The following is a 5,591-nucleotide window of genomic DNA, read 5'->3' as shown; positions in this document are numbered from 1 at the left end:
TAGCAGTCCACGGTATATTCAATACTCTACTATAGCACCACAGCTCAAAGCATCAATTCTTTCTATTATCTATAGACATTGTACAGCTTTCTGATGCATAGCAAGTAATTGCAATGGTTATAGGCTACACAGAGTGTAAAGGGGTCATGGGTATATAGGCTGCGAGTATCTCACTGAAAGAGCCAGAGGGAATGAGAATAGCACAGTGCCTTGCAGCCGAAGTGCAGGAACTAGATGAAGAGCACGTAGCCCAGTCCCATGGGTTTTCTAGAACCACAACATCAGCAAGAGGTTTGTCTAGTCACTGCTGACTCAGAACTGTGGTACGGGATTTTTTTAGGGAAGTAACTTGGAGAGAAAATGAGACAAGGAATATCAGACAACACAAGTCCAGATTTCAGCCCAAATTCCAAGGCACAACACTCAGTTAGTTCAGGCTTTGGTTTCAGTTCAACAGTCAAATCCAAATCATCCTGCAAGGTTTTTCTCAGAGCTTCTCATTCAAGCATCCGGAAAGAACAGAAAAAACCTTTAACCGTGGCCTTTATCTCAGGGGCCCTCTGCTTATACCTTGTCACCATTTCTCTCATAGCAATGCTGCAGTCAGTGTCTCACAGTCACTATGGTCTTGCTCCAGGATCCCTCAAGTCTTGCTACCCCAAATCTTTCCCTTGTCAATTCTTGATGTGCAATTTGGGAAGCACTATTTCTCTTACCCTAGTCCCACAGCTCATCATGCTTTACAAGACCATGTGTTTCCAGTTAAAGCAGCTGGAGACCAGAGAGGCCTAAGTGTAATGGCTAAAAAAAAAGTAAACTTAGAGGCTAGCACCACTATCACCTATAGGGAAGTACTGGCTCTCTGGAGCCCTAGCTCAAGGCCCCTGCTGGGGTCCACTGAGACTCAAGTCTGCCCTGCCACTGCCCAGAGCTTTGCTCTGAATAATTCACCCCTTAATAAACTTCCCCATCAGCATCTCAGAGCCCCCTGGTTCTTTCCTCAATCTCTTAGCACCTTAGGACAAATATCAAGTTACTAGTCCATGGCCAGTTACGTGTTCATCCTAATACTCTCAGAGCTCTGCTGTGACCCCAACCCTGCATGCGTCCAGCCAATGCCTAAAAAACAGCAGGTGTCTAATAAACACAGGTGAAAAAATAAACTCATGCACACCATCTTTCATCTATAGGACCTGTGCTGTCAACCCAAAGGTATGCGGTTTAAGTAGTCTAGCTGGACCGTAAGAAAACAATGGGCAAGCACGTCCTCTAGAAGGTCAGCTATGGGAGGGCTCCAACTCAGGAGTGCATAACAACATACAGGATAGAGCAAGGCTCAGATCTGTGGTTCTTGGGGTCACCACGAGTCACACTCGACTGGATCCACCTACCAACAGCAGTCTTTCAGATGTGACAGCCAGGCCTGTCTTGATCTGGAAACTCAGATGAAACCTATCCACCATGGGTGACCCCCTGGTGTTTGTGTCAGTGCCACAGCTTCCACCATCATATGAACACACAAGCCACGACAGTAGGACAAACTGACAGCCCGGTGGTGGACGTGAGGATGGAGCAAAAAGGGAAGGGCCTTGTTCTGTTGTGAGCAGGGTCACTATGGGTCAGCGACACCTCACCTGTAACAGGATACCAGCTCTGGTCAGCCTACCATCTCTAAGACCACTGCCCTCAAGGCCCTGCTGACTAATCCACCCTCCACTGAACTTCTGAGGTTGTAAATCTTTCTGGGAAGAGACTGCCCATCTTTCTCCTGAGGAGAGGCTGGTGAGTCAGAATGGCTGACCTTAGGCATTTAGCTAATATAATATTAATCCATCAGATTTACCAGTTAATTTTCCAAATGGCTAAATTGATGGTCAAAAGCCACAGAGGGAACAGGGTGACAGGAACCGGTTAGGAGGGACACAGGTGGGTGTATCTTGATCTTATCAGTTTTGTGTTGAAGCACATGACTGGGATTCTACTTTAAAATGAGTACCTAGAGTGAAAACATGACTGCGTTGTGGTGCCCTGGCTAGGAAGTGAACCAGGGTCTCAGAATTCAATGCCCCTGCTATGCTGACATCATCATTTTGTCAAGTCAGAACTGACCTATACTGGACTCTAGTGAGTCTCAGAGGCAGAAATAGCTCAGGAGGTGACGGTCCGTCATTCTCTGGCAGATCAGCTGTTGGAATTGAACTAGGTGCTTTCTGGGTTCAAAGTACATGCCTTTGGGTTGACAGTGCAGCTTCTTACCACTAGGCCACAGCAATCTCCTGTGGCAGAGGGAAACCCCATCACAGATGCTCCTAGAAGTATACTAAGAAGTATGGTCCAGGCCAGGCCCGGGTTCTGAATTCAGAGGGTCACTGTGAGTCAGACTTGCCTCGCGGAACCACGGTGGGAGCAGATGGGCAGGCCTTTCTCCCGCGGGGCCACTGGGTGGATTCCATTTCCACCCTTTGCTTAGCAGCCAATGACATCACCTTGGCACCACCACAGGTGTCCTGTCCCCTCTGTAATTGTATCCACATCGGTATCTGTGGTGATAGCCTGAGATTGTTGTTGCTAATGGGGAGCAAACACCCTCATTTCCCCACGGAGCAGCTGGTGGAATGAATTGCCAGCTTCAGGTCAGCAGCCCTGTCTCCTAATCCTGTATTTCACCTGCTTCTCTGACGTTCTACGTGTCTGTGTCTGTCATGGCCCCTGTCTATGCCTTTTCCCACCTATAAGACAGGGATAGTAACCCTGGCCCAATAGATGCAGATTCTGTGAGTGAGTCAGCTCTTGTACCAAACCAAAAGTCTAGCCCTAAGCTAGCAGTCAAAGTCAAGCTCCCAGGTCAAGCCCTGTCTGGGCAACCCATCTTCTTCCCACCACAGGCCCCTTCACACCTTCACTTCCACAACAGGACATGCAGCTGGCCCAGAGGGTCAGAGTCAGGATTAGCTTGGAAGTCATGCTGGGGTCACCTGTGGCTGAGAGTGATGCCCTGCAGACTCTCTGGCCAGGCCTCTCCCTGGTGCACAAGGGTGAGATACTGCAGAGCACCAGCCTGGGAATAGACTCTGTCTAAATAAGGCTGAGGGTCGAGCAGCCTAGGTTCTAGCCCCTACTTGGGCCGCAGTGGTTTGGAAAGGAGGAGCTAGAATGTCCAGGGGGGTGGAGTGGAGTCCGGGAATGGAGAATTGGGGACCCTGAGGCATGTGCCTCCCCAGCAAGGCCAGTGCTTCCTTCCTTCCTTCCTTCCTTCCTTCCTTCCTTCCTTCCTTCCTTCCTTCCTTCCTTCCTTCCCTCCCTCCCTCCCTCCCTCCCTTTCTTCCTTCCTTCTGTCCTGAAACATCGGGGAGGAAAAGGCAAAGGGTCAGGAGACACAGAGATGAGGGAGAGGAGAGAGACAGAGACACAGCTACAGAGACAGTTATGTGATTGCTGATGTTACGTGCCTTAGAGTCAGCTCTGAGTCATAACAGCCCTGTGAATAATAAATCTGAACTCTATCCTACCCTTTCTCATCATCTTCCACACACTTGACCCCATTGCTGCAGATACTGTATCAGTCTATCTCATTGAGGGTCTTACTCTCTTTTGCTGACTCTGTACATTTCCAAGCATGGTGTTCCTTTCCAAGGAATAGCCTCTAGTTAGAACATGTCCATATTATTTGCAATGAAGTGTCAACATCTTTGCCTCCAAAGAGCACTCAGGCTGCCCCTTCTCCAAGACCTCTCTGTTTGTTCTTTAACAGTCCATGGGATGCTCTATTCTCTAGCACCACAGTCAATTGCAGCAAATCTCCTATCACCTTTATTCAGTGTCCAGCTCTCAGATGAATCGCAGGTGATTGAGAAAACTGTGACTTGGATCAGGTGCATCTTAGTCTTTAAATTGACATCAGTGACTCTTCCTCCTGCTCCTCCTGGTAGGAGCGCAGAGTCCTGAGTGGGCAGGGGGGAAAAGCCTGAGAATGGGAGTCAGGTTTGGTGCCTTTTCCTCTGACCCCAGTTTGCGCCCAGAATCCCCCTTCCCTTCCTTCCCACCCTTTCCCCTCTCCGAACCTGTCTCCCCCTTGTCCTGGGATCACAGCATCACACCCACCATACTGGAACATGACTGGCAGCCCTGGACTCTCTATGTAGGAAACCTTTCCAGAGATCTTACAGAAGTTCTCAGTCTTCAGTAATTTAGTCAGATAGGACCCTGCAAAAGCTGTAAAATGGTAACAGAGCAGCCCAGTAGCAGAAGGGTCAACTCTTGTGGTGCGTGTTCTGTTTTCAGCTTACAAGCAATGGCCCCTACGGCTTTGTGGAGTCTCATGAACACAGGGATGCAGCTGCTTCCTTAGCGGCTGTGAATGGGAGAAAAACTTTGGGGAAAGGAGGTCAAAGCAAACTGAGCAACAACACCAAGTAACCAGAAAAAGAAGATACAACCACTTCCATGTATTTATTGGGGACCTGAGCCTTGAATAATGACAGAAGATATCAACTCAGTGTTTGCCTCTTTTGGTAAAGTATTAGTTGCCCGGATAGTTAAAGACATGACAACTGGGAAGTTCAAAGGCTACGGTTTTCTATCTTTTTATAACAAACTGGATGCAGAGAATGCAATCGTGCACATGGGAGGCCAGTGGTTGGGTGGCCTGCAGATGCTCACTAACTGGGCCACTCGGAAACCCTGAAGAGCACTCAAGAGATCAACACTAAACAGTCACAATTTTAAGCTGTAGGAAACCAGTTAAGTCTAAAAACTTGGACTGTCTACTGCGGAGGAATTCCTTCTGGGCTAACAGATGAGCTTATGAGACAGACATTCTCACCATTTTGACACATTAAGGAAATGAAAGTTTTTCCAGGGAAGGGCTATTTATTGGTCAGATTTTCTACCCATGAAGTGCGGCCCAAGCTATCGTGTAGGTGAAGGACATGATGTTAAATACTATCGGGGTAAAGAATCTCCTGATATGACTAAAAATGTCCAGCTGGTTGACTATAGCCAGTGGGGCCAGAGTTGCCAAGTGTAAGGAAACCCACAACAGTATGGACAGTATGTAGCAAATGGGTGGCGAGTGCGGCCCTATGGAGTATATGGACATGTGAAGAGTCAGCCAGGCTTTGGAGTCCATCCATCACCTTCTGCTTGTTGAATGGGTGGATTTGGTGCTCAGCCTCCCCAAGGACAAGCTCCTCCCCCTGTAATACCTCCTTCTAACTGAGCTGGACATGGAATGGCAAGTTACCAAACACAGTGAGCTGGGACTCTAAATCTATTGTAATTCATGATGAGCTTCAGTTCCCTGTGACGCTCTGAAGACATGAAAGCAGACACCAAAAAAAGGAAAATATTTATTTTAAGAAGTGAAATGTTCAGAACCTTTAGCACAGCTTTGCTTTGGTGATGGACACATGTCTTTTAGTTCTTCTTTTTAGGTTTTTCTTTTTTATGATGGATATGAACTTGGTGTTTCTTTGTGTACAAAAACCAAAATAGAGTCAGTAAAGAAAAATATTGACATCATTACTCTTCGGGACTTTGAAGAGTCCCTGAAAGCAGACATTCTCAATGCTCTTTGTCTCTCAATTTCCTAA

General features: G+C 47.6%; 1 pseudogene; it reads left to right on the top strand.

The window, feature by feature from the left end:
• The window catches only part of LOC102865795, a 20,104-nt pseudogene extending 14,850 nt beyond the window's left edge, over positions 1–5,254 (top strand).
• The last annotated feature ends 337 nt before the right edge of the window (positions 5,255–5,591 follow it).

Source organism: Elephantulus edwardii, unplaced genomic scaffold (assembly GCF_000299155.1).
Source record: "Elephantulus edwardii isolate Elephantulus edwardi_28Jun2011 unplaced genomic scaffold, EleEdw1.0 scaffold00374, whole genome shotgun sequence".
Lineage (NCBI taxonomy): Eukaryota > Metazoa > Chordata > Mammalia > Macroscelidea > Macroscelididae > Elephantulus > Elephantulus edwardii.
The sequence above is the reverse complement of the archived record's forward strand: the minus strand, read 5'-3'. Positions and strand labels throughout refer to the sequence as shown.